Here is a 26,511-nt window from a genome sequence, read left to right as displayed (position 1 = left end):
CAGGAACGGCTCGGGTCAACAGCAGGGGGTCAAAGCTATGTCTGGAACACAGGGTCGCTGAGTGATGTGTTAAGTGTCTCTCAGGGACACTTTAGTATATGGCAGCATGGTGAGGAGAGAGTGTGTGCGTGTGTCTGTGTGTGTGTGAATGCATGTACAATTTGAAGGTTTGAGAAGAGTCCGTAAAGACGGCTATAGTCCCTTGAGTACATCTCTTCTACTTGTATAACTTTACTGACCTCGCCGTGCTCCATTATAGTGAGTCCCACACACAGCATGTCAAAACACAGGCAGAGAAACCCCGCTATGGCAGTGGGACCTGTGTTTTGAAGCTACACAAACACAGCGTTGCAACAGGAGCATCACAAAAAACGGCACACAGACTCTCACATATACGACATATGATGACTTTTTCGACGACATGCACACAGGGACACGCATACGCTTTGCACAGTCGCAGAAGCTGTGAGACAGCCTGGGAACAACTAGTCCACTAATGTGGTCTATCCCGTGAGGATTTAGTACTGCACAGAGGAATGCGGGCTCTCCGCTCTCATGACTGACCTGCCTTCACACACACACACACACACACACACAGATGGAGTTACTTTACTGTCCGAGCGCTGCCCTCTTACACATGAATGAGAACTGATAGAAGGCATCCAAGAATAGGACGCTTGTAATTTCAGAGGTTTCTGCATTAGAAACAAACATAACAAGTACACTGGGGAATTTGACATGAATTTGAGACAAGTAGAGGCAGGAGGAACGGGCGAGCAGGACTGAGAAAACAGAAAGAGAAGAAGGGGTAAATAAACAGGAGCACGGCAGGGTCAGAGAGAGAGTAATGCACAGAAAGGGTTAGAGAGAAAGTTATGAGGCGACGAGGCGAAGTTTGATAGAAACTTAACATTTGCTCTGGAGATTGGCTTGTGAAGTAGACGTGAGAGCCAAATCTGAATGAGTTTACTAGAACAGAGCTGGTGTCTGAAGCAGACAGACCCCCATCAGTGGTGGCCTGTTGACGGTGCCTGCTGCTCACTGAGAGACTGACAACATGGGTGTCTGTCTCTGTCACGACTGAGGAGTAATGTTCACAAAGAGTACACGTTTGACATGAATACATTTATGGAAGTGTGTTTCTGAGAACGTTTTTGTGTAAATCCCTAAAACGCACAACTATAAAAACATTGAAGGTAAAGACCACAGTAAACTAACTGTGTGTTTACCAAGGAAATTGTTAACTATGACCACCACCTTGATTTAGCAATGTTAGGCTGCATCCTCCAAGTGTGCTACTGGCTGCACATGATGAAAAAGGCAAATATTATATCACAATTATATCTTCTTTTGTATTATTGCTATTATTTTAGAGTTGATTTATTTTATTTTTTTTAAATTGCATTTGGCTCCACCAAGCCTGTCCATACACTACGCCAATGTCCGTATTGATGAATTAAATGATAAACTTTACCTTTTACACACATTTTCACTTATTCCGCATACATGATGCTAATCATGTCTCGCATTTATCTCAATGAAACACAAGGTTGAGTCATAATTGGCTGTGGCAAAAACATTGAAAATAAATACTGAAACCACAATAAACGTGGTTCAGTCGTGGTTGCTTGGCAGCGGAGACTCTACTGACTGCAATGATTGGTAGACGGTGGTAGGTGGCGCCACATGCCAAAACATGATTTGCGGTCCCTAAAATACTTTTTTTAACTCAAATATTTTGGCTGTGCTGTTGTTGGAGAGTTCAGTTTGTTATATGAACATTATTCCTGAGTCTCTGTGACATATTAGGAGGATTTTATGGCCAGTTGCTTTAGATTTATTACATAATGCACCTTTAACTATGGCCACCATCTTAATTTAGCATGTTAGGCTACATCCTCCAAGTGTGCAAGAGAAGGTCAGTGGCTCTGTCAGCTACATTGGATGATAAAAAAGTTTGGTCTTCATCCACCAAGCCTGTATGTTATGGTATTACAAAAAAAAAGGTTTTTAAAAGATGAAAGGTGCTTTAGCGCCACCTTTATTGCTCTAACGCTTGCGTGCAAAGAATTATAAAAAAAAAACACCTGCATGTGAAGAAGCAGACGATTCGTGTGAGAGCCTACCACGAGGTGCTGTGCCGCTTTTTGACGACATCTGGACGACGAATGCACCCTTGCAGGATGCAGCCTTGACTACTGAAACACAGCGATTGTCATTCATGCTAGCAAACAGCAATGAGTAGTTGAGATCCATCGGGACAAACGCATGCAATAAAATGAAAAACAACACAGTGGCTATCTAGTAGTATAGAAGATTTTCCTTTTGGAGATGTTTTGGCTAATATACGGTCTATACATATACTTATGTTTACATATAGTATTCAGTTAAAACAAATGTTACATAGCATGGTCTATGTATGCTGTGGACTGTCCTAACAATCACAGTATGCACACTGTGCAACCATCCCCTAGAAATAAACAGTGGACCACTGCTAATCGTCCCTGTGTCAGCCATGCGTAACAGCATGTCACAGCCACAGCGCCTGCTGAATGCCTCACAGGCTTTTGTTTTGGAAAATGTGGCAGGGTTGCTATGGCGCTTCTGTTTGATCTATTGTAATTAACTGAGCCCATTGATTGCACAACACTTCCCCTTGGCTCGCCTCCATCAACGGGTAACCCTGGACGTCTCATCAAACACCACGTTAAACACCGTTTATGGAGTCGCCTCCCCACAATGATTTGTCCCTACATGGCCTAACAGCAATGAAAGTGGCATCGGAAGTAGAATCGAGGCCGAGCAAGAAGGATTATGAGAAGGATTTCACAAATCTGAGGTTGCCTGATTGAAATGAGCTCAATAGGAGTGCAACTTTGCATGTGTGGGCTAGTTACACTTCAGTTGGGTCACAAACAAACACGAAACATATGTAACACACTTTAAGAATGTTTTTGGACTGTTTTATTGTTGACTTGCAGCTACTCTCATCAAAGCTATTTTATTTGTGTGCATGAACCAAGGCAGCTTTCCCATGTTTGCATGATAAATATGAAACTACTGAACACAGCCAGCAGCAGATTAATGCAGCCAAGCAGAAACTGGTCAAGCTCGGTAAACCATTAGTCTGGCAAACGACCTCTCAAGGAAATAAAACTTAATTTTACACCTCAGTTTTTTTAATGGATTAAACAAAAATAACATAACAGGCTCTATTTTTACAGCACAAGTAACGTGAAATAAAATGTCAAAAAAAATAAATAAAAGCAGAGTGCCACCTCCCATTCCCTTTAAAAGCCAGGTGCACTTACGTTGGCAAAAAGCTATTAAAATGGTGCATTTCCCAGCTAACAGGAAACAGCTCTCTCCTGTATGTTTGTAATGAGCAGATTGGATTTATATACTGTGCACCTGCCTCAGATGCATATATTGATAACTGTAAAATAACAGTGTCCAGCCTGACAGTAGCAATGTCCAGGACCAGCATCCGTCAGATATGAACACATGCGAGTCATATTAAGGAGATAGTTTAGGTTGTACTCCTGACACATTATCAACACTGACTTCAGTGTGCTGCCAAGCATGCTGTTGTTTCCCTGAACCAGCCTGGGTCCCGGACACTCCATCTTTGTAATAACACAGGCTGCCAGCAGGAATGCAAGAAAAATGGATTTTAACCACTTAATAAAAGCCAAATCCAATAAAGTCTATGCATGGCTAAGTCTGCAATATCTTAAGAGTATATTCGCAGCTTCATCTCACCATCGAGGCCTGTACATACTCACACGAACAGAGAAATATTGGTCTGTTTTCTCCAGATGGCAAGAATAGGTTAGTCCAGGACATTCCATACTTCACATTTACGCCCCCTTCCTGCATTAACCACGCCCACTTCTGACCAAACACACAATAGTTGTCAGACACCACGAAAGAAAAACGCTGTGTCTAGATCAGGGACCTCAAACTCAAACTGACCTGGGGCCAGTTAACTTCTAGTTTGCTCAGGATGGGGCTTGGGTTGATAATTTAGTTCAGTTTACTTTTTTAGTGATTTGACAACAATTCCCAGAATTTAGCGCCTTGTGACGTCCCAGTGAGTCCAGTAAGTCAACATCGCGTTTTATCTTCTGTACTTAGACTGAGGAGGACCACAAAAACATGATAGAGTCATCTTTTTTCACACTTTGGCGACTGATAGGTCCTCCAGAGTCCCAAAAATAAGGATTTAAATGATTAAAAAGTTGATTTTGCATAATATGGGACCTTTAAAAGTAAGTGTAGGGACACATGAGCATAGATGTACTACGGTTGCCTCATTTGGTGAGTTTGTGCTACTTTGTGCTAAAAAAAGAAGATTTGAAATACTAAAAGTCACAAGATAACACCTTTGAAGTGACTTATGGAGGCAGCAGTGGTTTGACAACTTCTGCGTGTCGTGATGTAAAAATGACTGATTTCCTCTTTGGACATTGATGCATGAAGGTAAGCAGCGTACGGCTGGAAAATACTGAGCAGAGTTGATAAAAATCTGTTCTTCCTGGCAGACGTGGCCTGTGTGCTCGTACAACCACACTTCAATAATGTCAAATGTCATATTGTTTCATGTTGAGGAGGGACTTTTGGCAATTATCTGTTCTAACTTATACTTGTGCGTTCAACCAGTGTTTTCATCGCAGCTGAATCTCGTCTGAACCCACGTGAACCGCACAGTTTCAAGCAGAGGAAGTTGCTCTGGATGACCACGTTCCTCGCTAATTGTCTTTTGTCCCTCAGTGGTGCAGTCACTGCATCATGATGTGTGTCATGTTGCATGGTTTAAAGTCAATTAGTCCTGCTTTCCAAACCCCAGGGGTGACAATCTGGGTCTCACATGTCTCGTCAGGACTGACCTTCACATGACGGACTGAGCCAACACTCGCATATGGCCAAGCCCTGGGGTGGAAAACTGTCTAATCTGGCCAAGGACAGGACTGTGCATGAAGGATGGAGGGGTGGATACGGGGGCGAGTTTTCATATATCTAGAGATCACACACACACACACGTTTAAAGATATACCTTAAGGGCTTATCAAGGAGTTTTGTTTTAGTTGGACATTCAGTATTCATTAATTAAAGATGGGATTAAAAAAATAAAAAGACACCACATTGGTTACTTTTATCTCGCACAATTTGAAACTGACAGCATGAGATTCCTCTTTGTGAGGAATTTACAAAGAGAACTATCCACAGGGGATTTCCAGTGAAATTGATTTTGACTATTTCTGGACTTCCTCTGCAAAATACATTTACAGTTCCATTTATCTGATCGTCATAACATTCAAAGTCACTGTATGTGGGGATCCTGCCTATGCAGACATATAAGGCCTTTTGATTTGAGTCTGGACTTTCCCAGCCATGATGAAAGAAACTTCACTTCTTTCATTTATTGCTTCGTAATCCCAATGTATATCAGGAGGGGCATCTCCCCTGAAGCATCAGCTAAGTTCAGCCCCCGTGAGTTTGAAGCCTGGGTATTACAGTAAATATGGAACAGAGGACCACCACCCATCATTAAGCCACTGGATAGAGGAAAGCCCACCTGATGGAGCCAATCTAGACCAGATGCATTTTTCAGACTGAAAAACAAGAGCTAAAAGCAGCTTATCCTTCAGGGGGAGACTCCTGTGAAGTAAGATACAAACAAAGCTAAGATACATAACACATCTGAAGCCATAATACCATTTCATAAGCTTTGGGGGGCAGTAAGTAGGGCTTTCTTATGAAACCAAGGTTCTTCTTGTATTAGATTCCACTAAAGGTACGTGAATGTGTGTGTGTGTGTGTGTGTGTGTGGTGGTTGACTGCAGTAAAACAAGGTGTTTCTAATTTAAGGGTATGTTAAAAGTAAGCCAATGGAAAAAACAATCGTGAAACGCAAACGCGCATGTGCGTGTGTTTGTGTGTGAGAGAGAAGTTTTAATCTGCTGATGACTGCACAGTTGTGCAACTGCAGCCCATTTGCCCAAAGCAAATAGCAACATTCTAAGAAAGAAGAAAGGGGAGGGGAGGTTGTGTTTTGCGAAGGTTTTTCACATGTTTTTTTTTTTTCCCCTTTCCATTTTCCACCAATGCCATCTGAGTTGAGTCTCTGGGGCTTGCACAATTTTTATGTTTGATGCCGAGCAACGCGCTGATAAAGGTCACAAATAGTTGCAGCAGGCTTTTCAAAAACACCTCGCTGAGATACGCTGGGGCGTGGAGTTGTGATTCATGTGCACAACCTTATAATGTTTTAATCGTAGCCTACAACGCCATGGCTACCTGTGCTTTTTTTGGGGAAATTTGGAAAAGGTCATATGGTTTCTGCATGAGCGAGGCGCTACATATAGTAGGTGTCAGTGCTACTTGTGAGAGCCTGTACGTCTGCGTGCATTCCTGCATAACCATAACCTCGGGAAGCCACAGGTGTCTGAAGGCTTCAGTCTGTCTCGTACAAAGTGAAGACATTTTGCCTGACAGTGACATCCATCACACTGTAAAAAGTTGGCTTATATAATTCTGCATTAGCGTTATATTAACCTGCATGAAACCACAGCTAATGGGAAAGTCAAGAGACGGCTACGAAGATGATGAAACTGATGTTTTGATAACAAGGTAAACCTATCAGCACAAACGCTGACAATGAACTATGGACAAACGTAAGCGTGTGGGTGTGTATAGGGGTAATATCCTCTCTGCTTTCCTGGTACACCAGTGTTTACTGACAGGGCCACAAACAGAGGGATTTCACCACACGTCGAGTGACAGACAGTGTACCTGTGTGTGTGTGTGTGTGTGTGTGTGTGTGTGTGTGTGTGTGTGGGTACATTGGGAAACACCAACCAAATCTTTTTATATATATATATATATATTTTTTTTTTTTTTTTTTTTTCTTTAGGTGTGGAAATTTAGTTGAGGGCAAGGTGACTTCAGATCTTTGTCAAGCGGTGACATTTTCCTCTCGAGCCTTTGCAACCGTGATGTTTGGCCATGGGGAATCACGTGTTTACTGACCACACAAACACCAGCCAGTGCCTGGTACCAAGATTGCTGATACAGTCACTGAGCACACAGCACCGTATGTGAACACTTTCCCCTTATAGTGACACACAGATGTCTGCTACGCCCACATTCACTCGGTCATAATGTTTGATGGTTCTCCTGTTGCCCACTCTAATGCTTTTGGAAAGCCATCTTGTTTTATCGTAGCTGTCCACAATTATGGTCGTGTGGTGACAAATATGGATGTCTTTGTGAGGGAATAATTGCAGAAATGAGCAATGGTGTGTTTTTGAAGCATAATTACAGACTCTGGCTTTAAAAGCAGCACCGTTTTCTCTGCCGCTCGTTCTGTCCGTTTTTGCACGGCATAAAAACCTTATGTGGTTACGAGGGAAAACGTGAATTTTTGGGTGATTTAGGTCTTTTGTCTGCACAGTTGTAATATTTGTCATCTGTGGAATGAACGCTCGCTCTCTGTCATTTGTACACATCACTGGGCCTCACTGTCATTGGGCAAAAACTATGGTAAACTGAGTGAACAGCTTGAACCTATCATTATTCAATCGTGGGTTTTTAACATTGCGATGGTGTGAGGGGTTGTTTTGTATGTTGCGTGTGCACATGTGCTGCGATTGTGTACCATGTATATCATTCTTTCAATTTTGGATATCTGGCCGTACACTACACAGTCTCTCCAGTTTTTAACGATTTTGCGTACGCATGAAATCCCGAAAAAAATCAGTAATATGCATATTTTTCTATTATATCGCTATTTACGTATATAGGTAACTCTAGCTGATGCTAGCTGACGCTAAACTAGAATGAGATTGCATTGGTGTTTGGCATGCTAACAAAAAGTTAACTTGATAAAGACCAGGTTAAAACTACCAGGGTTGGTAGTATCATCAGAGAATTGAGTGTGGTCCTTTGGAAGTAGACGATGAGTCACTTGGTGAAAATGCAGATATGTGAAGCCATTAATATTCTGGTAAACATTGAAGGAATTAATATTGTTTGAAGAGGTATTGTTTATATCAGTTTGATTCAAATCACATTTCTAAAAAGAAAAGTTATTTTCAAATGTTAGTAATTTTTTATGTGGGCCTATTATGTTAGATTGAAAGCCTATTACATTTGAGCTTGTTTTGAACATTTTATGCATTACATTTAAGGAACGATGTGGGCAATGTTAGTGTGGACTTTTGTCCACAAATCTTGGATGTTCGCTAATCTGTCAGCCTGTCAATTTTGTTCATTGTGTGTCTTATTAGCCTATCTATCTTGGATGTTGTCGTTTACAAATAGGAAAAGCACCACCACGAAATCAGTCATTTTAATCGCAAAGAATCCTGGAGGGACTGACTACACCAATGTCCATGTAGATAAATGCAAATCTTTGCGTGGAAATGAGTGTACGCCCACTTTTCTGGTGTTCGCATGTTTGATTAATGAGGGCCCTTTTTTCTTTTAGCATGCAGCTCAGCTCAGGGCGTTACACACATTTTCACTTATTCCACATACATGATGCTAATAACATCTCACATGTATCTCGGTCCGGCACTGAAACACAAGGTCAAGTCATAATTGGCTGTGGCAAATCTCTTTTTTTTCCCCCTTTCTCTTGTTGGTTTCCAAGCAGAGCAAATTCCTAACCACCCCTTTGTCACTCGAGTCATCTCGCCCTGTGCAATCCTTTGTCTGCCAACCCAGAACAAGGCATGTCCCACAGACAGTGGATTATTTGAAATGCAGTAAATTTGAAATGTAAAAATGTCCTTGTTTTTTTCTTTTTTTGTTTTGTTTGATTCATGCCCCAGACCACACACACACTGTGTGGGGAGTGAGGGAATTTTTTTCTCCCTTTAATGAGCATGTTTCAGGTTGAAACAGGCTGTTTTTTCCCCCTTTCATTCATATTCATGTTGCAGTGTCTGTGAAAACAGACATGTTTAAATCACCATCGCTCATCACAAGGCAACTCTGTGTGGTTGGTTACTTCAAACTGAATTATATTTACTGCCCATAATCTAAATTACAAAAAAAAAATCTATTCAGTATCCAGCTGTAGGAGTGTTTTTCTGACACGTCATTGCACTGTCAAGTAAAATTATTCCCTTTTTTGGGGGCTTTTATATTTCAAACAAAACTCACCATAAAACTCTGCACTTAAAATGCACATCATTTCCACTAAAGCTAAAAGAAAACCAACCTATAATTACATCTTTTTTTAAAATTAAAGCATATGCTGTGCAGCATAGAGCTTGTTTTCAGCCCATTCTCCAGCTCAGTCACTGTGCTCAGCTCTGGGGTCACATGTTCCTCCTTCCTCGACTCTCAGATACTCTTTCTCGATAAATGTGTCACTGCAAAACATTTCCTCTGACAACTTCAATCTATATTAGGCCTGGAATGCTGTCCTGTATACAACAGGGGAAGATGCTGATTGGAAAGCACTGGTGTGTCACATTAAACAACTGATATTCAGAGTTACTGCTGCAGCTCACTGTGTCCACACGGCTATCACTGAGCTTTCTTTTGTTTCATCCCTGCTGTATTTGTATAAACTGTGTCCATCCCATCGATAAAGAGAAAATCACTCGGAGAGCGCAGACCTCCGCCAAGGCAGCTCAGCCCCCCACAAAATAGCAATAAAAAAAGTGATAGTGTCTATGGATCATGACAAAACATCCTTGGCGGAGGTCAATAACAGATTTGGGCTCATCAAAGTTGCATAGATACATAAAGTGTATTCAGCTCCACTGCTTGTGTTTATAGTTTATCACTGTATAAAATGTGTGGAATGAACTCCAGACAGTGACGATGTGTTCACTGAGGAAGCGTCCTGACGTCAGAAGTGAAGGGTGAGACGTGAAGCATTTTCAAACCTAACTCAAGCATGTCTGGAGATAACTACTGAAGATACATTAAAGATGTTGTCAACATTGAAATATGCACCAGTGCTCATGAAACAATGGTATTTATTTTTAAAACATGTAGCCTCCTACAAGCATCTACACTCTTATTCTCTAATTTCTATTCTTATTTTTGAGTACAGCAGAGCCTCCGCTCCATAGCCAGCGAGGGAATTTAGTTTGGAGACTTTCAGTCAATATCTGCACAACATTTTATCTTGATAAACTTCAGCCATTACTTCATTCTTGCTTGTATCGTCTTAATAATGTAACAGTATATGCCCCTGACTCTGAGGGGATTTGGGGATTTTGATCCACGGCCTCTTAGAACATGTTCTTTCGACTCAAGGTTAGATTGTTTCATTACATCCCATCAGTCTTCACGGTGATGTAAACATCCCCAGAGCTTAATGCTTTGCCAAATGCCCTTTACGGAATGAGCCGAAGAAAGGAAGAGAGATGGGAGGAAATGGAATAAATGCAAGAAGCAGACAGAAGGATGATGATAACCAGACAGACAGACAGATGGGGTGTGGACGGACACTGGCAAATATCCTGCCTGAGAAGTATACAGTGAGCATCCTGCTGCTTGCTTTGTGAGAGCAACAGTTTGGGTTGGACAGGATACATGGGGTACATCTGGATAGATTAATCCCAAATACAGGATATGGTGTCTTTCCTCCTGTGCACAGGGAGTCCCTGGAGGGACATGGAGTTTTTCCTCCAGGCTCTGCCAGTTTTTACCATGACGACATCCATCCATCCATTTTCTACCGTTATATCCTCCACGTGAGGGCCGCGCTGGTAAATTCAATTTCTCTGTCTCAGCTACGACTGCCCGTCACCCTATACCTTTCCAACACAGAATACCAGGTCCTTTTGTTTATTGTGTATTGTTTATTATGTAATTAGCATGTCTGGCCTGCACTTGCACCTTCCTACAACATCCGCAGGGAGTCTGCTCCCCGATACGTACAGTAGACAAAGAGGTGTGAAAACACCGCCTAGAAAGGTAGAATCCTTGTCTATTGGAGGAATGCGAAAGTGGAGTTGCTCATATCGTATAAAGGTGGAGAGCCCACTATGCTCTGGGTGTTTTCCCCAGCAAGGATCAATCCAGTGAAGATTGACATTTTCCTTGCAACGAAAATAAAAACAGCAGAAGTTCCCTATTTCATTCTACACCAGCAGCAGAGAATTGAACAACCATCCACTCTCACACCCAGGTACACACTCTCGGTCAATTTAGACCCAGTGTATTCAAATGGTGGAGCTTGGGCCACATGCAGCCCATAACCAACTTCTTAGTGGCCCAGCCTGTGGTTCCACCAGATATAACTGAGGAAATAACTAGAGAAACACTTTTCACTGTCCCTCAGAGATTCCTGCACAGTAGTCGGAGCAGTTAAATTCAATTCGATTCAATATGTATAGCGTCAAATCATAAGGCACTTTGAGATGTTTGTGGGTCGTACATGACACGTTTATCTTATTTTAAAGAGAAAACAAATGCTGTTGCTAATATTGTGCACCTTTTATGCACTTTGAGTCACACGTAGGGTCACACTTTGAGTTGTGTGAAGCACATTTTTATCACTAGTTCTTTTATTCTTTATTAAATGCACATTTTGATGTACCTTTTTTTTTTTTTACTGGTGGCTGAAAATGTCTGGCCAAGCTCGATTTTCTTGGTTTGAAAATGCGGCCCAACTGAGTTTGTAATCGAATAGTCCTGATTTAAGAGTTTCCAATTTGCCTGACGCAATGACGACATACAGCATGTATTTATTAAGTCTGGAATTTAAACAATTACTCCATCTATTAATCACAGATTTGATTACCGAGATCTGGCATTGCAGTAAACTTCCATAAAAAGGTCTGAACAGGCAAAACAATACAGGGAGATGGTCATATATTTAAGTAAAATCATCTCTCGAATGTTCTTATTAACGGAATTACTTATTTATGGTCAAGAGAATTAAGTCCTTTCAAAAATACAGTAGAACCCATGCGACTGTGTGTTGATCAGACAAAGCTTTACAGCGAGGTTTTAACTCACCAGTAAAACCTCTGATCGTGTTGTGTTTTAAATGTTTCTGGACAGAACCTTGAATCGGCCTCTGTGAAAAGTGCTCTATAAAGAAAACCGCCTTGCTTTGCCTGCTGAATGTACAGTAGCAACTCTTTATGAGGAACGAGCAGCTGTAATACTGTGGTTAAAAAGGGGTTATAAGAATACTATACTGTAAGGTTGCATTCATTCAGGAAGGGATGAGTCAAAGCGCTCGTAAAGCGTCAGGTGAGAAAAAGCTAATGGAGGGAGGCTTTAACATGTGAGCGATCCCGGTGGTCTCGTTTTACTGTCAGGCTGATTCTGTAATCATGAGTATTTTTTTTTTGTTCGAGGCGAGATTGTCTTTCATATCTTTTCTTGTATTCTCATGTGTAAAGAGCATGTTGTTGTCATTTCGCAATACGGCCTTTTTCTCTTTCCAACAGGGAAAAAAATATTTACTGCTGAAAATTAGGAGGATAACTCTGTTCCAGGTGACATCTGGCTTGTATTAGAAGAACTCGAGTCTCTGTGTGAGTGTGTGTTTACATGTCTGTAGTCGGCTGTGGACACATTTTTGATTCAAATCTATCTTTATGGGGACATTTTGACTTTGTATGGACTTTTTGGCTGGAGTTAAGACTTGGTTTATGGCCACGTTAGAATTAAGTTTAGGTTCAGAGTAAGGGTTAGGTATTTAGCTGTGGTGGGTTTGGGGAGATACAGTGTGTGTGTGTGTGTGTGTGTGTGTGTGTGTGTGTGTGTGTGTGTGTGTGTGTGTGTGTGTGTGTGTGTGTGTGTGTGTGTGTAATGATAATCAGAGAAGTGTATTGTTTCACTGTCAAACACAGACAGTGTTTGCCCACAGGGGAATCACACACACTCACTGTATCTAACCAAACCTCCCCCTCCAATGTCTACTTTACATGTTGATATACTTCCTCCTCTCTTATGGCGGCACACACACACACACACACACGATCCTCCGATGGAAACCTTCTCATTATTAGGTTCATCACTAACCTAAGAGGTCAAACATAATGCATGTACAGTCTTACTCAGTCGCATTGGGGAATCTGCTCTGATCCTTTACTGTCTGCTCAGAGCCTCCATGCCTCTAAACCTAACCTTTGGACCGTGAACCTGCTCAGCGTATAAACCTCATGACTGAATAAGTCATAGCGCTGGGCGCTTTCCAATAAACAGACAAGTCCGGTCATCGTTGTTAATGAACGGATCTTCTTCTCCAAGGATTCATATTCTGTGTTCATTATTTTCCGTTGTGACCCAGATATTTTACTTCTCATTGGTGTGAAATCTCCTAGCAATCAGGGTAAACAGTACATTGTTTAGTCTAAATGAAAAAAAAAAAGTTTACATGACAAAAAAATGAGCTGAGAAACATCATAAATATCTGGACTGTGTCAAGGCTTTTTGCAGCAATTGAACTATGTTTACATGGATCATCACGCTGCTTTTGTGTTTAAATCTGAAACTCAAATGCATTAACTTCTAATAATTCATGGTGTAAACAAAAGAAAATCCTTTTATTTATGTCAAGTCTCTTCCTAAAACAGGTAATATTGGCTTGTGCCTCTATGAAGGGCCTCCTTAAAACTCCAGTGTCTTCTGATTGGCTGAAAATCCTGATGCCTGGAAACGCCCAAGTGGCATCCAGTCATGATGTCACCCACAGAAATCTGAACCCCCCCCCCCCCCCCAGTGCCATGTTGATGTTTTGCAAACAGTTCCCAGATGTCACCTGCAACCACACTCACCTATTGTACAATACCAGCTGTCAATCATGCTGCCATCCACTCATATGTGTTGTGCTTTATCGTCTATTTGCTCTATATGGGGAAGTCATGTACAAAATCAACATTATGTGCTACTGAAGAAGACATGACAGTGATTGAGACCATTAACTCCTCAGAAAAATGTTGACTGACATTAAAAATCAAGTGAGGAATAGGTTTATTTTTTACAGATGTAGCTATTGAACATATTTGTAGATCCTGGTTGGCTTTAGGACGAAACGGGAACACTAAATATATTTTAGTCAAAAAATACTAAATGAGAATGCACTAGTGTTAAAAGATGGATATTTTAGTCCCATCCCAATACCTCCACGACCCTCAGTTTTTTGCCCTAACCCTAAAGTTCTCGTGTAGGGGGGGAGCAAGGGGGAGTGTGATGTTGCCCTTATAATCAACCCTGAAAATGTAGTGAGCTCTGATGTGGGCTTAAAACGAAGTGGTAGATGAAATTACCCATGATGCTTTGGGAAATCAGCGGGCCGGCTGATTTTTTTCAACAAAGATGGCGGCCACAAGTATATTTTCTCAAATAAGCATGTTACAATGTCGAAATGTGTTGGAATATGTTGGTTTGATATACATCCAGAGGATTGTTGAGCTTTGAACACTAATGTCAGAAAATAACTGACGATTTATGAAAGCAGCTAGCTAACTAGCTAGCGGCTATTTGCCGAGTGCTTCGAGAGAGACATTGTTTTGTGACATGTGACGTTGGTTAGCTAATTTGCATATAGTGGTGTCCCAATTCCATAGGGAAGCCACTTCCCTCAACGAGGGGAATATACGGTTGAGGGCACTCCAAACCAAGAGGAAATTTTAAGAGAGATAATTGGGACGGGTATTTACTAAATTAAGTATGCACTCGAAAAAACAAGTGATATGGAAGAAGATCCACTGAAACATAGCATAAATTCCCACACATGCGAAGAAATTACACAGTGCCACTGTTGCAAGCAGATAAAAGACTGTAATCTCATAGCGTCTGACACAATTTTGGTAACAAGAAAAGTATTTTTAACGTTAGCGTTGTGTCGGTTCTGTGTCAGTGTGGCGCACCATAAGCTGAATCTGAAGTCTCTTCAGCTTTTGTGGTTTTTCTTCTCAGTGATTTTGTGGCGGCATTCCTTCTCTGCCAACAAAAGAACACACTTTTTTTTTCTGACTGCAACATGTTTAAGTGGGACCAAACCAAAAACCTGTTTTGTTTGTGTCCCTCCACTGTAGAGTATCCCTTCATAGCTAGCTGTGAGCAGATGACGCAACAGATGATATCATAGATACCAATCTGTGACGTGTAAAGTCGAGCCGCTTGTCACGAAAGAAGAAAAAGTCTGTCGGAACTGTTTTCTATCGTATCTCTCATCGTCATTGATTATCTGCCATCAGAGCAATCGGGCGCCTCATCTCATGTCTCGCAAGGATTCTGGCCAGTTTAAAAAATAAAAAAAAAGTCTCCTTTAATGGAAAAAAAAATGGCATACATTCATGAAAAGTCATAAATCAGGAGATGTTTTTGTAGAACTGTCAGCTGGCATGTGGAGACTGTGCATAAATGGTTTGCATACAATTACATGAAAACCCACTGTAGACCCCTGAGTCACGGACATAGCTGCTGGAAAATGTTTGTGTGTTGTTTGGAACCATTCATTTTCTCAAACATACAGTTTATCGGAATTTCCTATACAAATTCTGGGGCTGAATCACAGCTACAAGTGAGGTGTAAAATGTACCCACTGAGAGCAGCTCCCTCCTCCCCACACTAAGAATACTTCACCCATCTTTTCCAGGCAAGACTCCATGCAGGTTTTAGCAGTTCTCTCAGATGCACAGCCAGGCGCGGTAAAGCATAATAACACGTCAAAGAAGCTCACTACAGAACAGACTACAGTAAAACGGAACATGCCTCAGGGTGGAAAAACACTTCAGGATTTCTTGCAGCGCTCCTGGATTTATTGAGTGCACTGACCCCGAACTACTGCACAGGATAACGGGACGAGAAGTGAACAATGATGAGGGACGACCTTTCGTGATTTACCTTCTAAACATCATTTGTGCCAAAGAGCGTTCTCTTATCTTTCCAATGCCGTTTACATGATCTTTATTTAAACCACTTTCATTGCTGCCCGCAGAGCATTAGATAGGGAGATGTAAAGGTGACGTAGCTGATACTCATTGTCAAAAATAAAGTCATTATTTTATGATCTTTATCTAATGTATTATTATTAGATAGCAACAGAACACAGATGCAACCAGTGATAGCCACCACTAGCAGCCATTTCCTCCTCCAGTCCACAAAAGAGAAGATTTTCTCCTCATCTGTGTGATTCTTTCTTCCAAACAGACTCAGTTTCTTGCACAATCTATTCAAAGTGATGCCAAAGATAATGCGGAGCTGACGTGACAAAAATATGAAGTGTATTTCTTTATTTGTGAAGCCCCGATGAAAATGTAACTTGAAAAAAATCTTGACGCAGGTCGCAGCTGATCATCTGAGATTTAGCCTGAACAATAATGCCGACTTTATTCTCGAAAGAAAGATTTCGTCAGTTAAGAAAGTCAGAAACTTCATATCTGCTAAATAAATATAAATATGCAGAGCTCCGCTTTGTCAGTAAAACACGCGAGAGTGCAGGTGAGGGCAACGGCATCCGAAAACCGGAAGTCCGCGAAAAGTTCTATTCTTGGCTCCACAGTGCAGCACAGAGTTCTCCACAAACTTCCAGCCTCAGAGGATTTATCTGTCCAGTGGATAAATGTTATATATGATGGCAATGTGCCTGCTAGAGCCTCCAAATGATCACTTTTCAAAATGCTAACTGCTGTTAGCTCCCAGTAGCTGTCCCTTAAGTTTTGTTTTATTTATATTTTTTTTTTTTATATATTTTTTTTTTTTTAAGAGATACTACTAAACCGAGAGTTCTGAACAGGGCTGTTTTGGCAGTTTGATTGAACTGCTGTGGTGCTTCATCCTTATGTTATTTTGACCAAAGCATGTCACAGACATGTTCATTAGGACACCAAGGAATTAGGTTAACTTGGAGAAATAGGATATAATATGGGACCTTTAATGAAATATGTACGGTTGGGGGAAAGCACCTTTGCTTTTATTTGAAAGTAACTCAGAGGCTGATTTGTACCCATGGGTTATTTTGGCTTACTTTCATTAGCTGTGAAAACAACTTTCCCTAAGCCTTCAGAAGTCTCCTGTAACATTGGTTATCATGCCACCGCTCAAACCTGGATTAAAACAACCGGATCAACATAACCCCTGCTCGCAATTTAACCAGAGGGAAATTTTAAATAACACTGAGGGAAACCAACACTAAACACTGATTCACAGCCCGGTAACTTACCTAACACCTACAGTAAGCCCCGTCTCACCGCTGCAGCACAAACACTCGTGGCTTATCCACAGCTCACCAAGCCACAAATTTATGTCCTCATTTGTGTGAGGGCCCTGTCACGACTACACTTCCTGAGTGTCCCTTACAGCACGCTTTTGTTGTGTCGTGAATGGCAAAGAACGGCCTTGTGAAACAAGAACCAGACAGAACCAGAAATAGGATACATACCGTGGAGAACACATATATGCTGAAATAGGTCATATATGCTTTGTTTTTTTGTTTACTCTCACCATCTTGACACAGGGGTTTGAGCCTCGAAACGAAGCAGTCACAGACAAACAATGCACATAAAAGCTGCACTAAATCCCATCTCTCTCTCACACACACACACACACACACACACACGTAGACACACACAGCCCAGGGCTGTTGAAGCATCCAGGCATGACAGATCATGCAGCCTCTCTATTATTACGTCATGTAACGATTAAAAATGCATGTTTCCTGACACCTTAATTACCTCCGCCCACACCCTAGACACACAAACACCCAGATACAAACCTTTTGTTGGCACCAGCTCTTACACACCAACACACACACGCACACACACACACTACCTGTGGACAGAATACATCAACAGCACCCATATAACGCTGGACGAGGTGCCTGAAGCCTGTGCAGCTGTCTGTCCCTGAACTCCCTGCTGCAGGACATGCTGTACACTTGGCTGTCACACACCATTAGTGATCCTGTTACACTGACTCGGTGTGAGCTTAAATGTGCTGCATTGAAGACAAAACCTATTTCCTGCAGGTCTGATTGACTGGAGTAAATCTGGTGCAATGAATCATCATTCAGCAACATTATGCATGACAATGATCTTCCAACACTTCTTTCTGCCTATGAGGTTTACTGCTGATGAGGAACATAATGATCGCCGACTTTCAGCTGCCAGTTAATATCTAATAGTGAGCCCATGCTTGGGTTATTAAAGACTTCAGATGGACAGATATTATTCAGACTGGGATCAGTTCTCATGCACCTTGCCCACCTTATCTGGTGTTGAACTGATAGTGTTGCTAAGCGAAAACAGGAAGCACACATTGATGGGAAACTGGAGCCGCGGCTTTTGTTTTAATGGCCACTTCACACATTTTTTTCCCACTGAAGCCAAGTGGAAGCATACCCAGATAATGCCTCCTATGACATTCTTAAGAAATACACTACCATTCAAAAGTTTGCGGTCACTCAGAAATGTCCTTATTTTTTCAGAAATAATACTCAGAAATACACTCAATACATTGTTAATGTGGTAAATGACTATTCTAGCTGTGAACATAGTTTTAAATGGAATATGTACATAGGTGTATAGAGGCCCATTTCCAGCAACCATCTTTCCAGTGTTCTAATAGTACATTGTGTTTGCTAATCGCATTAGAAGGCTATTGGATGATTAGCCCTCGAAAACCCTTGTGCAATGATGTTAGCACAGCTGAAAACAGTTTTGCTGGTTTTTTGGTCTCGACTATTTTTTATTTTCATTTTGCAACTCTTTTGATGAATAAAAGCATGACTTTTAATGGAAAACTTGGAAAAAGTGTATAGGTGAGCCCAAACCTTTGAACGGTAGTGTGTATATATATATATATATAAACAAAATCAACCATGAGTCTGGCTGCTTTACTCTTGGTCCTGCTTGCAACATGCACATGAATGAATTGGCAGTATGAAATAATTTCATCAGACCGTTTTTGGCACATTTCTCCGCTCCAGAAAAACAAAATGCAACCCATGCGTGAGCAGGAGAGTCCTGTAAAACCTGCAAATTCACACTTGAAATTCACGCTTGAATGTCACAAGTCGACATTCAAGCGGAGGTCACCACTTGTTTTTCCCGCAGTAATGTAGATAATGAACTGTCAAATTTTAATTTAGAAATATTCTTCTTAAATTTGTTTTTTGTGCACGTTAGTAGTAAATGTTAACAGGACATATCTAGCTATCTATCAGGGGAAAATCATTATTATCCAACTAATATAAGATATGTTGTAAAATCTAAGTTTCCATCTAATCAAGAAGTCTCAAACTTGCTGCCCGCCACTTAATATCAAGTTATGAGTTATTTCTGTATGGCTTTTGCTTCATAAATACATTTACATTTATATTGTGAACTATTTATTGTTCCATATCAAAATAAACACTTTTATTTTGAAATTATGTGTAATATCAACATAAATATCATTATTTCATTGTCTTTTTATCGAAAAGAACACTCAGTGGCCTCGAGGTCTTTTGAGTTTAAGACCCCTGGTCTAATCTAATACTTAAATCATCATTTTCAGGTTGCTTTTCTGAAAAATGAATTTATTCTATTCCATCACCCATTAATGAGAAGGTTGTCCCATCAGGAACAAAATGTCTATGAACGAATGAATTCCTTTGAAAGTTCTTGGTGCCCGTTTCGGTCTCATCGTGTGTACTCCTCTATGATGACATTCTGCTGTTGAAACAAACTATATAAATGTTAACCCACATTTTTCAGCATCCTTCAGAACTGATGAAATGCCAAGAAATGCGGGGCCTAATTCTCAGAAACCATGGAGTCTGCAGTTAATGACGCTGCGTGCGTCTTTCATCTTCCTCCCATGAGTTGTAGTGCAATCATATCATTAAAAGCTTGCGAGGAGGTAATTTATAAAGAGTGACAGGTTGTTGTTGTTGTTGCTCGCTGAACGGTAAGTGTGTACATGTATATACACAAACACGTTCTTGCCTTGTTTCCATCTTTCCTTCTGGCCCAGCACTGGTTCAGGCAGTGTGTTCTGAAGCATGGGAAATAATTGGCCATCCCTTTCATCACGGGATTACGAGAATAAATCTTCTTTCGGAGCAAAGCAGCACTAACAGTCATTGAAATCCTGTTTCATGGGGTATTATCCTGCAATTAATTGCTTTTTCCAAACGCTAAGCTCTTCTCTCCCGCTCATGTTCACACACTTTGATAAATTCAGTGCTGGGAGAGTCACTTTGGAAAAACGATGGGTGTTATGGGATTTGTAGATGGGATTGAAAACAAATAACAGTTCTTGCTCCGTCTATCCAGCTCACCAGAAAAGTCATTAACGATCCAACCTCCTGTGTTTTGGCTGGAGGGTTGCACCGTGTCCTTGGTTCTAGAAATAAAGATAAAACGGAGGATCTGCTCACCTGAGAATATAAATAAGTGAAGCCAAGTTAAAAGCAGATGCCTCTTTGAACAGCAGCAGTAGTTTATCTTTCATTAGGTAACGCAGAGAAGAGATGAATGTGGGATGACAGCTTTATGTGCCATCCTCTGAGGCACTGGTTGTACAATAATATCTTTTCAGTGAACCGGCAAAAATAAATCAAAGCAAGTCACACCTTGGCAAAATGGTGTGAGAAGAAGAGAAACACTTGCAAAATGAACTACTTCACTTGTGTACTTTGGGTTTATGGCTGATTAGGGAATGTTAGCATGTTAAGACATAAACCTCGAACAGAGGAAGTGTTAATGATTTTACCTGATACAACTAGTTACAGTGTACATACAGAATAATAATAGCCAACCCATGTTTTAGACTCTGATTGTTTTCTTTTAGCAGAGCCATCAATGAGAGTCACTTCTTCTTTTCTCAATCAGTGTTTTTTCATTCCACTCCACAGGGTGACATCATGGACCAGGCCCGGTCTGAGGCAGCTTGTGTAATCTCAGTGATGGGTCGGTGACAGTATGGTGGTGACGTTTGTATTGTGGCTACAGCGCGCGCGCACACACACACAAACACACAATTGCCATCCACTTCCCATTAGCAACAGGAAACCCCTTGAGTCACCCTGGAGAGTATTTGCAAAGAGTATTTGGCTGGCTATTTCAGTGAAATCATGTGGTGAGGAGAGACTGCTCGAGTTATGAAATTGTGTACTTCGTATGGGAGGGGAAGTGAGCGGAACTTTTTAAGTGAAATCCTGCTGATGAAGTTTTGAGGGGAGCGCATGTCGATATGTGATGACCTTTCCCAAGAATATGGTGTTATTGCACAAAGAGAGAGGATTACTGCACAGTTTCACTTTGAGTTTAACTGAGAAATTTACATTTCCTTATTCTGGGGCACATGATACTCCACTTTGGGTAAAGCTGATATGAAGATTGACATTTTGTATGGGTGTTCCGAACATATAACGTGAAAGGAATACTTCAACGGTTTGCATTTAGCTTTGTATTACTAGAATAGGGGTAGTGTTTTGGAAAAATTGTGCTTCCCAACCTCAGTTTCCCCCGAGTTGAGAAATATCAGCATTCTTTTTTTGTTACATGGCCACCAATGACACTTGGTGCTGTTAGCATAACTGTTAGCAAAGATGGCGCACACCGTTTACATTCTGGGAATGACACCAATACCCCTACGGGTGGGTCTAAAGAGTGCAAAATTAGCGTTGCAGTTTCAAGCCTCGGACCAAGTGTCACTGGTGGGCACATGACAAACAAAAGAATGAAGATGTTTCTCGACTCAGGGGAAACTGAGGTTGGGAAGCACAATTTTTAAAAAAACGAACCCTATTCTAGTAAAGCTCAATGCAAGCTAAATGGACATTTTTTAAAGTCATTTAGAGACAAATAGTATGGCACATGAGTAGACTTCCAGGTTGTGCACTTCTAGTTGAAAAAACCGACATGGCACCAGTCAAATCTTGAATATGAAAGCTTCACAACTGGAGCTCGTTTTTAAACGACGACCAAGTCCTTTTTTGTGTACAGTCTACTTGTCGGATGTTTGAGGACGACAGAGAAAATAGAGAGGAAATTCTCTTCCTGATACTTCATTTAAATTGTGCTTTTGTTTGAGGTTAGGGTATGTAATGAATCATCAGTGTAATGTGGTGTTCAGTGAGTCTGTGTGAGTAGGTAACAAGGAGTTAGTCAAGTGGAAAAACAACAGAGCTGGGTGCTTTTATAGAAGCCATTGATGAATATGAAAATGTGAATTATTCTCTGCATAGTCTCCAAAATCTCAACCAAGCGGAACAGTGTGTGTATGGGGGGAGCCTGTTGGCAATCTTCTACCCTAAAACACTAACAGGGGGATTATCATTTGGAAGAATGAATTTGGAAGAAATTGTAGAGACTATACTACGCGTTACTGGAGCTGCTCTGGAGGTTCATCAAGGCCCAACACTTCAGTAAAGCTGCTTTTTCACATGCACAGAAGTCCACACATATTCCTGAAGTTATCCAGGAGCACCCAAATGTCCTTCTGGACATTTCCTAGAACGTTTGCTACCATGCAAAAAAATGGCAAAATGAGCCCAGATGATAATGCAGCTTGAAAGATACCAGCTAGTGAGTGGGCAAGTGTCCAGGCTCACCACGTACAGAATATAGCCACAGCATTAAAACACGTGACCGTCTATGGCTGATGCATGTGACCTCAAAGTATGACCTCACCATTTGTGACATTGAAAGCTCACCAACCAACAAAGCCTTGGCAATAGAATTGAGTGGTTGCTGGAGACATTCTTACACTACCGTTCAAAAATTTGGGGTCATCCATAAATTTGTTGTGTGTTTTCCATTAAAACTCTCACTTCTATTCATCAAAAGAGTTGCAAAATGAATAGAAAATATAGTCAAGGCATTGACAAGATTAGAAATAATGATTTTATTCAAAATAATAACTTTGCCCTTCAAACTTTGCTTTGGTCAAAGAACCAGCAAAACTGTTTTCAGCTGTGCTAACATCATTGCACAAGGGTTTTCACATTATCCAATAGCCTTCTAATGCGATTAGCAAACCCAATGTACCATTAGAACACTGGAGAGATGGTTGCTGGAAATGGGCCTCTATACACCTATGTGCATATTCCATTAAAAACCAGACGTTTGCAGCTACAATAGTGTTTTACCACATTAATAATGTATAGAGTGCTGATTAATTTAATAGTTATATTCATTGAAAACAAGTGTTTTTCCTTAAAAGATAAGGACATTACGAAGTGACCCCAAACATTTGAACAGTAGTGTAAAAAGTTAAAAAGAAACATCTATAAAAATAAATGTCTTGGAATCAGCATGTTCTATTTCTGGGTGTTTACGTATGAAGCGAGGATCAGAGCTATAATGAAACAGCTACAAGTTCTAAGGAAGCAGACTTCTTGTAAACACGCGGCAGATTTTTTTGTCTTCAGCCCAAAGCTTTACAACTTCTCAGAAGACCTTAGGGGAAGTCTTTATGCTGAGTGTGTGTAAACATGACAACTCCCCTGTGTGAGAACAAATTCTGTGGGTATAAGTGTGCAGGTGTCATGCGTTGCAGAATCTGAGCCTAGTGTAAAAATTGAAAGGAAGAATGTGTTTGACTTGAACTGGGGCTTTGAATTGCACAAATATCTTTGTTGCCAAAGACACAGCGTGTCCAGCCTAACCACACTAACTGAGGAGAGCAGATCAAAGAAAGCGTGATGGACATATTGGGATAACTAGCATGGAAGGCAGCATTTTTTTGGCCAGACGGGACGTCTGGAGTCCGTCCACATGAAACAATCCCCCATCGCTGCTCCTGGTTTGACTGATTGTCCTCGAGGTCAGTCGAGGTTGTGAAAATATTCAGTAAAAGATGGTCATAGCTCACGGAGGACTAATTTTGGACGAGACCTTAATATTTGGGTTCACACAGTTCACAGAGTCTAGATTATATCATGATATACAGTAGACCAGATGCATTCTTGTCAAAGTTTCATAAAACATTTTTTTTCCTTTTCCAAAAAGGCAGAATGTACTCCCTGAATAGAAATGTGATCTTTTTTTATTGCAGACCTATAATTCAACTTATATCTCCCTCACTCTGAAATAACTTTCATAGCACATTGTCTTCTGTCCAAAGATATGAGGGCTATTGCAAAAACAACAGACAGTTTCAGGTAACACGAAGAAGAGAATACATATCAAAGTAATAGCGGAACAAACTGGTAATAAACTAATACAGCAGGTGATGAACTACTGTTGCATACAGTAATTGGACTTAATCCTAACAAGATGGGGTTGAAGGAGACCTACCGTACAATCACAATTCTTGTCATATTTTAAATTGTTTTACATAAAGTGAAGTGAAGCCTCCATCACTGATACGGCGTCATACTGTTAAGGCTGTAATTACTCGCAGTTAGCAAGTTTTCTCACATCTCAGGCTTGATTTAAAAATGTTAATAAAACAAAATGTTATGAATAATGCCATCATAGAACTGTCATATACACTACATTAGTAGAACTACTGATGAAAAAAAAACAACTGACACACAAACTGTCTCTGTCTGGTTTAAACCTAAACTATTTCTGGGCCAAAATAAGTTCATGAACAAGTCAAAATAAAGGAGAGGTTTTTTTTGGTTTTCCCCATCCTTCCTTCGTGACATGAATTCAGCCCAACTGACGCAGGTTCCCGTAAAAGCTCCGTTGCTATTTCAAGTAATTCTGCTGCCACACACCTGTCCTTTGAAAAAAAAGATATGTGAGGTATTCATTTTGTTTATTGTAACAAGTCAAAATGTCTGCTGTGAGAGAGAGAGCGGCTCATTACAGAGAGTTAAAGCGAGTGTAGGGTTGCACTAGTGCTGCCAAGATTGAAACGTTTGCTGTCCAAGGAGATGCCAGGTATTTTTGGTGGAAGTTTCCACAGTGATGTGTTAATTGTTTGGTTAATCCCTTCATTCACACAACAGCACATTGGTGAGCAAATCCCTCAGCTAGTGTGCAAGCGTGACAGGATATACTTTAAGTTCTGTCCACTTGTGTGTGTGTTCAAGCTCAATTGAAGAATAATTCACGATGATGGCTGGCTGTCAGCCAGGGAAAATTAAACTATTCTATTCTCAGAGTAGATCAATTCCCAGCCTCTCTTTACTGCTGCCAGTGGTGAGTGACTCAGCTAATTATAACAAGGGAGAGCGTGCCCTAAATACTGTTTTCTCCTCTAGCTCCTTGGTGTGGAGATCATGCAATCACACTCCTACACAGACAGGCACTGTATACACACACACACACACATAACACACACCCACGTAACTCATGAGGTACACACCAGAGTCTAGCTATATAAACCATCTCCCACAAGCGTATTACCAAGCAAATACGCAACAAGAAGCGTGGTGTTAGCTTGTGTAATGGTTCCAGCACAAAACTCCAGTTGCAGTGAGACAAATTAAACACTTTGACCAACAGGAAAAAGTCTCTTATTCTGGGATGTTCCCGAAGACCGTATATAAAAAGCTTTGAAGTAGTTTTCCCATTTCCTTCCTGAAGCCAACATGTGGGAACAGCCACCCTGGATTGACTCCACTAGTTGCAAAAAAGAACTCCATTAAACATAATTTCCCAAGGACTCAATGATCTCAATCACTATTTCCATAGCACATGATGCTGATTTCATAGATCATGTTTCATGGGAAACCAGCCAATTTATAAATCTCAAGAATTCAAAACAGGAGCTTAGAGTCTCCTGGGTGACGTAAAACAAAGTTGCCACTTGGACACACCTAAACACTGCGTCAGAGACAGAAGCTAACAAACAAACAACCATCATCACTTTGAAGTACTGACACACCAGGTCCAGACTATTGTCTGTCGTCAATAAACCTTCGGGCCAATTGTCCCACTGCCACTCATTCCCACACTGCTCACGCTGCTTTTGTAACTTATTCAAAAACAGCCGGGGAGACCGCTGTGACAGAGGAAACCTGTTCCGATGCCTGCTTGACAGCATGACAAACACTCACGCATCAATCAGGTGGTGAATCACCTTATCCGTAGGACTCGCACTGCACAAAGAAAAAAAAATGTGAGGCCCTGAAAAATAACATCATTTCAATGGAATCTAATGTGCATCGGCCTGCAGATGGAGAGACAGGTTCGTGTGAGATTTTTTTTCTGAGGGCAGATGCGGAGACCTGGGTAACGTCTGCTGGAGGGAAACGTGGTGGAAATGTGAGAAAGAAATGGTTTGGAATGATTACACGCTTCTGTTTGAGGGGCTGATGGTGCATTCACAGACACACAGGCCAGCTGGTGCTCCATGTTTTAGTGAACACTCACTTCAGTCTCTACACTGCTGTCACTGTTCTGGTTCAACCTAAAGCAAAGAAGGCAAAGAAGAAACAGAGAACTCTTGTGCAACAACCACATGGTCATGTGTGTGTGTATCTACACACCCTGACAAACACACAAACAAAACGCGTTTAATTACCTCATGACCTCAGATCATCTCAGCGCTCAAAAAAACCGTCTCTGTGCTATACATATATATATTGTACTTCACCCTTCAATGTCTGCTCCTTGCATCTTGAAGTGATGGTCC

At 41.0% G+C, this 26,511-nt stretch overlaps 1 protein-coding gene across 1 annotated transcript in view; it reads left to right on the top strand.

Moving 5' to 3' along the window:
• The window catches only part of tinagl1 (tubulointerstitial nephritis antigen-like 1), a 516,891-nt gene that overhangs the window by 414,615 nt on the left and 75,765 nt on the right, over positions 1-26,511 (top strand). The window lies entirely within an intron of this gene.

Source organism: Microchirus variegatus (assembly GCF_963457635.1).
Source record: "Microchirus variegatus genome assembly, chromosome: 13".
In the NCBI taxonomy this organism is placed as follows: domain Eukaryota; kingdom Metazoa; phylum Chordata; class Actinopteri; order Pleuronectiformes; family Soleidae; genus Microchirus; species Microchirus variegatus.
The sequence above is the reverse complement of the archived record's forward strand: the minus strand, read 5'-3'. Positions and strand labels throughout refer to the sequence as shown.